The sequence below is a fragment of the Schistocerca cancellata genome, chromosome 1 (assembly GCF_023864275.1).
Source record: "Schistocerca cancellata isolate TAMUIC-IGC-003103 chromosome 1, iqSchCanc2.1, whole genome shotgun sequence".
Lineage (NCBI taxonomy): Eukaryota > Metazoa > Arthropoda > Insecta > Orthoptera > Acrididae > Schistocerca > Schistocerca cancellata.
The window spans coordinates 929,882,831-929,895,148 of NC_064626.1; positions in this window are offsets into that span (position 1 = coordinate 929,882,831).

Genomic DNA, 12,318 nt, shown 5'->3' on the forward strand with positions numbered 1-12,318 from the left:
GTAAAGAATTCGCGTTAGTATTTTGCAGCTGTGGCTTATTAAACTTATTGTTCGGTAGTTTTCACATCTGTCAACACCTGCTTTCTTGGGATTGGAATTATTATATTCTTCTTGAAGTCTGAGGGTATTTCGCCTGTCTCTTGCTCACCAGATGGTAGAGTTTTGTCAGGACTGGCTCTCCCAAGGCCGTCAGTAGTTCTAATGGAATGTTGTCTACTTCCGGGGCCTTGTTTCGTCTCAGATCTTTGAGTGCTCTGTCAAACTCTTCACGCAGTATCATATCTCCCATTTCATCTTCATCTACCTCCTCTTCCATTTCCACAATATTGTCCTCAAGAACATCGCCCCTGTATAGACCCTCTATATACTCCTTCCACCTTTCTGCTTTCCCTTCTTTGCTTAGAACTGGGTTTCCATCTGAGCTCTTGATATTCATGCAAGTGGTTCTCTTTTCTCCAAAGGTCTCTTTAATTTTCCTTTAGGCAGTATCTATCTTATCCCTCGTGAGATAACCCCCTACATACTTACATTTTTCCTCTAGCCATCCCTGCTTAGCAATTTTGCACTTCCTATCGATCTCATTTTTGAGGCGTTTGTATTCCTTTTTGCCTGCTTCATTTACTGCATTTTTATATTTTCTCCTTTCATCAATTAAATTCAATATTTCTTCTGTTACCCAAGGATTTCTACTAGCCCTCGTCTTTTTACCTACTTGATCCTCTGCTGCCTTCACTACTACATCCCTCAAAGCTACCCATTCTTCTTCTACTGTATTTCTTTCCCCCATTCCTGCCATTTGTTCCCTTACGCTCTCCCTGAAACTGTGTACAACCTCTGGTTTAGTCAGTTTATCCAGATCCCATCTCCTTAAATTCCTACCTTTTTGCAGTTTCTTGAGTTTTAATCTACAGTTCATAACCAATAGATTGTGGTCAGAGTCCACATCTGCCCCTGGAAATGTCTTACAATTTAGAACCTGGTTCCTAAATCTCTGTCTTGCCATTATATAATCTATCTGAAATCTGTCAGTATCTCCAGGCTTCTTCCATGTATACAACACATGACACATAAAAAATGAAAAATATTGTCTAGTCTAATAATTTTATGTTGACACAGAAATTCACTACGATTAATGTCATGTGTACTGCTGTAATAAAAAAATGTGTATTATCATACGGAAAGATGCCTTGATCATTTCTGCATATACTAATTTTTTATAGATCTAAAGACAGTTTCTAGTTACTGAAACCGTTCATCACATGCATAATTTCGTGGCTATAGCTGAAATAAATAACCAGTCTTAATATTTTTGAGTTTTCTGCAAAAATGTTCTTGAAAGACAACGTCAATTGTAGATGCTGAGACGAATAGAGTACTCCTGACGGTTTTTAGTGCCATGTATCTCTTTCCATCTTTGTTTTGTGTCACATGAATAAGCATGTGTGGCTACAGCGTTACAAAATATTGAAACTTAGTAGCTCTAACATGTCTTATATGTATGCTCAGAGTAAGAATTATTTCATTAAATATTACGTAAAAAAAAACATTTCCATGAACCATGGACCTTGTCGTTGGTGGGGAAGCTTGCGTGCCCCAGAGATACGGATAGCCGTACCGTAGGTGCAGCCACAACGGAGGGGTATCTGTTGAGAGGCCAGACAAACGTATGGTTCCTGAAGAGGGGCAGCAGCATTTTCAGTAGTTGCAGGGGCAACAGTCTGAATGATGAACAGATCGGGCCTTGTAACATTAACCGAAACGGCATTGCAATGCTGGTACTGTGAACGGCTGAAAGCAAGGGAAAACTACAGCCGTAACTTTTCCCGCAGGTATCCAGCTTTACCGTATAGTCAAATGATGATAGCGTCCTCTTGGGTAAAATATTCCGGAGGTAAAATAGTCCCCTATTGGGATCTCCGGGCGAGGACGACTCAGGATCACGTCGTTCTCAGGAGAAAGAAAACTCGTATTCTATGGATTGGAGCGTGGAATGTCAGATCCCTTAATCGGGTAGGTAGGTTAGAAAATTTAAAAAAGGAAATGGATGAGTTAAAGCTAGATATACTGGGAATTAGTGAAGTCCGGTGGCAGGAGGAACAAGAATTCTGGTCAGGTGAATACAGAGTTACAAATACAAAATCATATAGGAGTAATGCATAGTAGGTTTAATAGTGAATTAAAAAATTGGAGAGCGGGTAAGCTACTACGAACAGCATAGTGAAAGAATTATTGTAGCAAAGATAGACACGAAGCCCTCGCCTACCACAGTTGTACGAGTTTAAGACAACTAGGTCCGCAGATGACGAAGAGATTGAGGAAGTGTATGTTGAAATAAAAGAAATTATTCAGGTAGTGAAGGGAGACGAAAATTTAATATTCATGGGGGACTGGAATTCGATAGCAGGAAAAGGAAAAGAAGTAAAAGTAGTAGGTGAATATGGGGTGGGGGTAAGGAATGAAAGAGGAAGCCGCCTTGTTGAATTTTGCACGGATCATAACTTAATCATAGCTAACACTTGATTTAAGCATCATGAAAAAAGGTTGTATACGTGAAAGAGGCCCGGACTCACTGGAAGGTTTCAGATAGATTATATAATGTAAGACAGAGATTTAGGAACCAGGTTTTAAATTGTAAGATATTTTCAGGGGCAGATGTGGATTCTGACCACAATCTGTTCGTTATGAATTGTAGATTAAAACTGAAGAAACTGCAAGAAGGTGGAAATTTAAGGAGATGGGTCCTGGATAAACTGAAAGAACCAGAGGTTGTAGAGAGTTTCAGGGAGAGCATTAGGGAACGATTGACAAGAACGGGGGATATAAATACAGTAGAAGAAATGGGTAGCTTTGAAGGATGAAATAGTAAAGGCAGCAGAGAATCAAATAGGTAAAAAGACAAGGGCTAGTAGAAATCCTTGGGTAACAGAAGAGATACTGAATTTAATTGATGAAAGGAGAAAATATAAAAGTGCAGTAAATGTAGGAAGCAAAAATGAATACAAACGTCTCAAAAATGAGATCGACAGGAAGTGCAAAATGGCTAAGTAGGGATGGTTACAGGACAAGTGCAATGATGTAGAGGCATGTATTACTAGGGTTAAGATAGATACTGCCTAAAGGAAAATTAAAGAGACCTTTGGAGGAAAGAGAACCACTTGAATGAACATCAAGAGCTCAGGTGGAAGACCAGTTCTAAGCAAAGAAGGGAAGACAGAAAGATGGAAGGAGTATATAGAGGGTCTGTACAAAGGCTATGTACTTGAGGGCAATATTATGTAAATGGAAGAGGAGGTAGATGAAGATGAAATGGGAGATATGATACTGCGTTAAGAAACTGAGGGAGCACTGAAACACTTAAGTCGAAACAAGGCCCTGGGAGTAGGCAAAATAGTGATAGCCTTGGCAGAGCCAGCCATGACAAAACTCTTCCATCTGGCGAGCAAGACATATGAGACAGGCGAAATACTCTCAGACTTCAAGAAGAATGTAATAATTCCAATCAAAAAGAAAGCAGGTATTGACAGGTGTGAAAATTACCGAACTATCAGTTTAATAAATCACACATTTACAGACGAATGGAAAAACTGTTAGAAGCCCACCTGGGGGAAGATCAGTTTGGATTCCGTAGAAATTCTGGCACTCTTGAGGCAGTACTGACCCTACGACTTACCTTAGAAGATAGATTAAGGAAAAAGAAATCTACTTTTCTAACATTTGTACACTTAGAGAAAGGCTTTGACAATATGAACTGGAATACTCTCTTTCAAATTCTGAAGGTGGCAGGAGTCAAATACAGGGAGCGAAAGGCTATTTACAATTTGTACGGAAACCAAATGGCAATAACAAGAGTCGAGAAGCAGTGGTTGAGAAGGGAGTGAGACATGGTAGTAGCCTATCTCCGATGTTATTCAGTCTGTATATTGAGCAAACAGTAAAGGAAACAAAAGAAAAATTTACTTGGAAGAGGAGTTGAGCGGAATGGATACAAAATGAACATCAACAAGGGCAAAATGAGAATAATGGAAAGTAGTCGAATTAAATCAGGTGATGCTGAGGGAATTAGATTAGGAAATGAGACACTTAAAGTAGTAAAGGAGTTTTGCTATTTGGGGAGCAAAATAACTGACGATAGTCGAAGTAAAGGGGATATAAAATCTATACTGACAATGGCAAGGAAAGCGTTTCTGAAGAAGAGAAATTTGTTAACATCGAGCATAGACTTATGTGTCAGGAAGTCTTTTCTGAAAGTATTTGTATGGAGTGTAGCCATGTATAGAAATGAAAAGTGGACGATAAATAGTTTGGACAAGATTATCTGAAGTGCAATCTTCTAAGCAACACATTACGCGGAAAAATCCATTCTAGAGTTTATCGAGAGAAGATATGAGATATAATAAATTTATAACCAAAATACACAAATTCTGTTCATCCATAAATTAGCGTGAACTACACTAACATAAAAAAGTGAATTTGAATTTCTTATTAGTCCTATACTACGAAGGTGTACCACATGAGCTGCCGACTCACAATTGTAACCCTGTTCAGCACGTTATAGAACACAAACGTTAGCATGGACGCAGGGGCATCACAACTGGACGCTGGAAGCATGGAAAATTCAACCTGATACACGCTGGACAGATGCAGCATATAGAAAAGCCAAATTACGCACAGGGAATTTAAACGCAAAGGCGTCAACATTAAGAGTGCAAAAGGAATTCTACTGTGAAACGTAGATGAGAGAGTAGGTAGGCAGAGCGAGTATAGTGAGGGCCTCTAGGAAGGACAGCAGCTGTTAGCTAACATGATAGAAGTGGAAATAATTGTCTATTTGGAAGACATAAGGGATCTACTATTAGAGTTCGATAGAACTGTGCTTTACTCGCGATCTAATACAGAAGCTATAGGTAACAATTCGAAAGCCTTGAGGTAAGTGACGATCAAAGATTATTCAGGTTTTTGTGAAGATTGTATGAGACTGGAGACATACTATCGGATAAACGGAATATTAATATCCACAGAATCTAAAAGATAGCAAGATAGGTGAATCCGGGAACTAGCTTGACAGATTGACAGCTCATGTATCTAGAATGCACAGACAAGATTACAAGAGTAATATGCAAAAGAATGAAAATTAAAATTGATGATTAGTTTGCATTACGGGGCTAAAGGCACCAGAGAGGCACTTCCGATGTTGCGGTTGATAAACGCAGCGAGGTTCAAGAAAAATCAAGATACTTTCATAGATTTGTCGACCTAGAAAAATTTTTCTAAATTTGAAACTGGCATAAGATGACTGAAAAGCTCTGAAAAATATGTATACGCCACTGGAAAGATGGAACTGTAGCTAGAACAAATGGAATGGAAAACCAAGAGGAAAAAATATCGATGCAGTCTTCTTCCTCGACTGGTACACATGCAGACGAAACAATAAAAGAAATACAAGAAGCTTCAGAAGTGGGACTAGAAGTCATAGTATAACGTATCGATGACAGAATTCGCTGACGGTGCTGTTATCCTCTGTGGAACAAAGGAACAATTATAGCATTTATTGAACGAAAGCCTACTGTACAAAAAATATGGATAAAGAGCAAAGCAAAGCAATGTTCAAATGTGTGTGAAATCTTATGGGATTTAATTGTTAAGGTCATCAGTCCCTAAGACTACACACTACTTAACCTGAATTATCCTAAGGACGAACACACACACCCATGCCCGAGGGAAGACTCGAACCTCCGCCTGGACCAGCCGAAACCAAAGAAAGACGAAAGTATTGTAGAGTAACAGAAGTGGAATTGTTCACCAGATTTACGTCAAAATACCGGATCATGTAGCAGACGCTGCAACACTTGAAGCAGAATAATTCACGTCGGACGGAGCAAGAAGGAATAAGAAGCGTAGCAGCTCAAGAAAGAAAGTATTCCTAGCTAAAGGAAGGATACTAATACTGAACATAGGGGCAGAAGTATGGGAAAGGTAAATTTCTGACAAGGTACTGCTGCAGCAGAGTAATGTGTGAAAGTGAAACATGCAAAAAGAAGACTCACGGATGAATGAAAGGATAGTAACAGTTAAGTTTAGGGTAGATAGAGGATATTTAAGTGTCATACACATACTCGGCAACGAAATCTAAGAAGGGAGGATTCGAAACTTCTAAAAGCTCTTGCAAGAGACAGTGAACACCCTAAATAAAAAATACTTTGTCATAATTGGCGGGAACAATAACACTAGAGTTAGAAACTTCCCAGTTGATAATATATCATGGGAAACAATCGAAACAATGTGTTAAACAGGAATGGCAAACTACTACGAGATTTCTCATGTTTTAATGACTTACGAATAACGAATAACTTTTTAATATTTATATCGACGAAGTGCTGAGGAAAGGGGTGAGTAAATGAAGCTTTTTTACGTATGACTTCCACGAAAGAAATTGTTCCATGATATTACCCTTTGCTAAGGAACAAATCGTGGTTGCTAATAGCGAGAACACATTCAGGAGAGCTGCTCGTGTTGTATCCACAATAGCTAAGTCATGTCATCTGTTAGTATCTTCAAAGAAAACAAAAGTTGTAGTTATCAGGGGCCACGAGCCCATTTCCAGGAAAATAATACGAGAGAGGATAGGAAAGAAACCCACAATAATTTTTTTCTCCCGTAGTATTGCAGCTGGGATGTTGAAATTTCACGACGACATAATCTGAACTTTGCGTTACGGAGGGTATTTTGCTTTTACGTGGAGCTCTTGCGAGAGAAGCCTGAACTACGAAACCAACATGGCAAGCATGTTGGTTAAGTTGCGACGTCAACTTGTGAAGAGCAGCGAAGTGTAGTTCGAAATCTGGAGGCCAGAGAGCATAAATCGAGTGAAATTCACAGGGACATGCATGGCATGTATACGGACGACTGTATGGACCGTAGCAACATCTCCAGGTGATGTGCATTCTTCCTAGAGGGTCGTGTGATCCGTAGCGATTCACTACGCTGCGGGTGGGCGAGTAATAGCTGCAACCCCCCAGAATGTCGGAGCTATTGAGGTAGCAATTCTGAACGAAGAACGTGAAAGACAACCACAAGACCAACGAATGAAGACAAGCTTGGATCACTTAGCGCGTTACGCCGCAGAAAGACACGACTTTCTGGAAGGAGTAGTCACTGATGATGAGTCATAGGCGTACCACTACACGCCCGAAACCTATCAGGTATCTATGGAGTAGAAACATGCTGGTTCCCCAGTACGAAAAAAATTCAAAGTGACTCAATATGCTAGGAAAGAGTTGTGACAGTGTTCTACGATACAGACCGTGGGTTGTTGGTGAACTTTCCTGAATACGCTGCAGCCTACAATAAAACTTTGCGTCACGCTCTTCGTGATGAAGGCCACATTAATACTGACGATGTCTAACTTCTTCATGACAATGCTCGCCCCATGTTGCTGCTCTTGTTCGTGAGAAAATCTCCAAAGTTGGGTGGGACGTGCTCCAGCATCCACCATACAGTCAAGACCTTGCACCGTGTGACTTTTATCTGTTACGCCCGTGAAGAAATTCCTGATCGACCAACGCTTTGAGACTGATGCGGTAGTGAAATCAGCAGTCCAAGAAAGGCTTTACACCAACCAAAAGAACCTCTACGATCTAGGCATACTGAAACGGGCACCATGAGGGGAGAAATGTGTTGAAAACGTTGGTGACTATATGGAAAAGTAGGTAAAAGGTGGTGTTTCATTTGCGTTTTTGTTTTGTTTTGCTGTCTTTTAAAATTTTGTAGTCAAATTATTGTGCGTTACTTCGGATCTTCCTTCGTAATAAATGACGAGAAAACAGAGAGTAAACTCTTTCAACTTCTTACGAAATGCTATTTCATTCAAGACAGAAATAGACGTGCAAAAGAAAGTAGAAAGATTTAATCACATTAATAAAAGATCTGTAGATCCCTCAATACCAAGTTATGAAAATAACCTCTACTAAGTTCTAAAAAGCCGTTTCGGTACCAATCATGACATACGGAAGTGAGTCTCGGATTGTAAAAAAAGACTGAACAAAGAATACAGGCATCGTAGATGTGAATCCTAATGAAAATGAAATGTCGTGTGGCTAAGGACTCCCGCCGGGTAGACCGTTCGCCTGGTGCAGCTCTTTCGATTTGACGCCACTTCGGCTACCTGCGCGTCAATGAGGATGAAATGATGATGATTGGGACGACACAACACCCAGTCCCTGAGCGGAGAAAATCTCCGACCCAGCCGGGAATCGAACCCGGGCCCTTAGGATTGACATTCCGTCACGCTGACCACTCAGCTACCGGGGCCGGACATTCCTAATAAAAATAACTATTTACATGCTATCCAACACAAAAGGAAATGCCGACAACAGAGAACTGTGATTGAATATCTCAAATGGTCAGATTAAGATCTGCTGGTACAGCTGGAAGAACCATATCACAAAAATGGAAGACGAGAGACTACAAAAAAGATATCACTCAGTGGGCATAAGATCTTCAGAAAGATAGATGAAAAGGGAGAAAGATCAATAACTCAACCCAGAGGACGTAACATGGAAGTGACTAAGAGATGCAGCAAGGAGAAGAGAAGAAATGAAATATCGATCGTGGGAAAACTGGAAAAGAAGGAAATCAAAGCGTTTGAGACGTCGTGTTACAGAAGGATGCTGAAAATGAAAGGGACTGACAAGATAAGAAATGAGTAGTCTATCTACAGAATCAGCGAAAATGAATACATGGGAAATATTAACAAGAGGAATGGATAGGACGGTGGGACATGTGTTAAGATACCAGGCAATGGTTTCAATGGTACTAGAGCGAGCTGCAGTTGCGGAAAAATAGCCGTTGCCACAAGTCATGAGACGAATGCATCTAAAACCAAATGTGGCTCTGTGTTCCTGTTTCTAAGCGGGTACTAGAGGTTAGTTGGTATTCTTGTATGGCGTGTGTTTGCATTGTTAAGCACCAAGATAGGAATCGGAGAGAGGAAATTTTTCAAAGTCCCTACAGTCCGGTATTGCTCAAGCGCATGGAGGTAACAACGCGAGCCAGCTGCTAGGCGTAAACATGGCGACAGGGTTAGTCAGTCACCAAGGGTGCGACATCAACACTTGCGTGCATGAGTGCGAGCGAGCTCAGCGGAAAAGCGTAACACAAGTGCAGACCAACCTACCTCCATTACTCTCATAACATTATCTAAGAAGAACTAGGTAAGACGCAACTGCACCTATCACGGGTTTGACAACGCACTTTTGATACTGAAACAATTTGATTAAGTCAATAAAGCAGAACTGAAGACCACTGACGACTCGTAATGACTGTAACCGATTCCGTCATTACAGATCACATGGTTCAGCAAGGCTGTTCCTTAACGGCGTAAATACTCCATACCACTAGCCTAGTATCACTCAATCAATGGGATCAACTAAGTTTATGTTTCCAGAATGAGATTTTCACTCTGCAGTGGAGTGTGCACTGATATGAAACTTCCTGGCAGATTAAAACTGAACTGTGCCGGAGCAAGTGCTCTACCGACTGAGCTACCCAAGCACGACTCAAACAGGACGGGGCGCGAGTCGTGCTTGGGTAGCTCAATCGGTAGAGCACTTGCCCGACAAAGGCAAAGGTCCCGAGTTCGAGTCTCGGTCCGGCACACAGTTTTAATCTGCCAAGAAGTTTCTTACGTTCATGTTGTTCGCACTCGCTTCTCTCACATCTTGTGTGAGATTGTTCGAGTATTAGTCATGCTCTTGCTGCCTCATGTGATGACAGCGATCCGTACCCATGAATAACTACGAGTCAGATTCCAGTACTGAAGCTGCCACTGATGTGTCGTTCACGACTCTAACGACACCATTCCAGTTCAGGGCACCAACTGCTCTGAAACTACAACATCGTTCGGCTCAAATGGCCCAGTGAACCGGCGTGCAAGGACTATCATACAACACCACATCACGGCGTTTGGCATCGCAGTCAGATGGGACAACAAGGGCAATGACCTGAGGAGGACGGAGTTTTCTCATATTCTCAAGAGAGTGTGTGAGCCAAACACACATGCGCCACCGTCACTGTCTCATCCGTAGCAGACCAGCCGACAACAAGCGCCTTCCGAACCAATGCGGCACCCTGCCTCATACCGAGCCACCAGCCTGGGACTTATGCAGCGATCTTCGACAGTTCTCACTCTGGATTCAACAGATTCCAATCCAGCTTACAGAGCCACCAGCCACCGCGGAGGACACAGTATTTTGAGGAATAACAGAAGTAATATTTAATCTTATTTTATTGCGTCTGACGACGCCACATGGGTTTCTCGGCCTCCATCCTAACAAAACAGTTGAGGTTCCAAGCCCGGGAGTGGACGCTCCCTATACCATGGCAGACAGGCTTCCAACTATATCTACAAACGCAGTTTATAGAAGCCTATTGTCCGATCACTTTTTTTTTTCCCTTGCAGCACAATGCAGGCAACCTCGTGCATTAAGCAACACAATGAACCAGCCTAACGCGCTACAACTTACCTATCGTCAGTGGCGCATGCAAAGTCTTATTGTGACACGTGTACCTGAGGTTCCGCTATAGCTGAAACGAGGCATCTAATCCGAGGATAAATGCTTACCGTTAAAATATAGATAGTTACAAGCATGATAATACTGTCCGTTAGAAAAATGCTTAATCGTGACAAAACCTGTTTATCATTCCTTACTTATTACTCTTCAAATGATTGCTGTTCAGGTTAATGCAGTAAAAATTTCCATTCATGGAAATGACTGTTTTTAGTACTAATGTTACATAGACGTACTCACACAGAATCATTTGCAAAATAGACGTAAATTTCTAAAACTACTTTGGCTACAAGAAAGCCGGCATGCTTTTGTCATAGAATATGAAACTCTTTAAATCACTTTTAATTTAAGCTGATTATTTGCAGTAATAGTCCATTTCCGTTTGAACCACTGTAGTTACTACTACTTCCTAACTCCTCCTCTGCCTTCACCTATAAGACTGTGCGTAATTGCGCTATCGATTTTTGCACGATAAAAGCTTCCATAACATGGCCAAAATATTTGAGTGTTTACTACAATGATTTGACATAAATATTTCTTACTTTCCTGTCAACATACATTACATTTTCATAAACACTAATTGCTGACAAAATTCTTTAATACATACATTACATTCTCATAAACACTAATTGCTGACAAAATTCATTAATACATATATTTACAAAAGCATGGTTAGGAAGTCGAGGAATGAAATGTGTCCCTGAGACATTTAAGTCTCTTCGTTATCTACGATAATGATCGAAACAGAAGGAGTTAATTAAAATTTGTGCTGCGGTCGGGACTCGAACCCGGGTCTACTTGTTTGCTAGGCAGTATTTCTGCCTAGCAAAGAAGAAGACGGGGGTTCGAGTCCCGGACGCAGCACAAATTTTAATTAATTTCTTCTGCTTCGATCATTATCGAGGAATTAAGTAGCTGAAAGATACATGAGGCACAGGGTTGTAGTGCTAAAGCGCCCTAATTCTGCCAACATGGTTTGAGGAAAGCTCCATGACTGCTTGTGTGTTAACACGGATCACCTAGTATGAAACCTATGAAGCACATTTAAGATGTGCTCAAACTGGACGGTGCGCTCTTTGAACCCAGTTCTGACTAATCACTGTTGGACCATTATAGATCAGGGCGGCACCAAAAAGCTTTCGGTGGCTTGTAGCGTCCATACCACGAAGCGTGCTGTTGTCGCCAAGTCGAGGGTGTGTGCTGCGTACTATGTTGTGTCTCCACTGGTCGTGTGTGATTGTCCGAAAATGCATATTCGATGCATCAGTTAGCTTTCTCCTTGTAGAAGTACTGAAGTCTCCTTGAACCTCCTGTCTTTTCTTTTGCGATGTATTTTGTGTTTTTGTTTCGGTTAGTGTAATTTAGCAACTTTACTTTTGCATTCTTCGCTAGTGTGACTGCCTCCGTTCTCGTTTGTTGATGAAGCAACAACAAAAGTCTCTCCTTATCATGTGTTTTGCATGTCTGTTACATGTTTAAACTTTAAAGTTTGCTTTCAATTATTAAATCAAATAAATGTCACCTTTTAACGTAGTTAACATATACTGCAGATTAATCAGGTCATTCTCGTCAGTTGTACTGACGACATATCAGAAACTTTTGAACAGTCACTGTATGACGCAACCGGTTTAATGGTCAAATGTATTCGACGTATACGAGGTGGTGTAAGCCTGTGCAACATAAATTACACTGGTCCACAGCGGATTTCTTTGCAGAAACCGAAGTAGGCGGTCTTTATAGATCTAGATGCGCT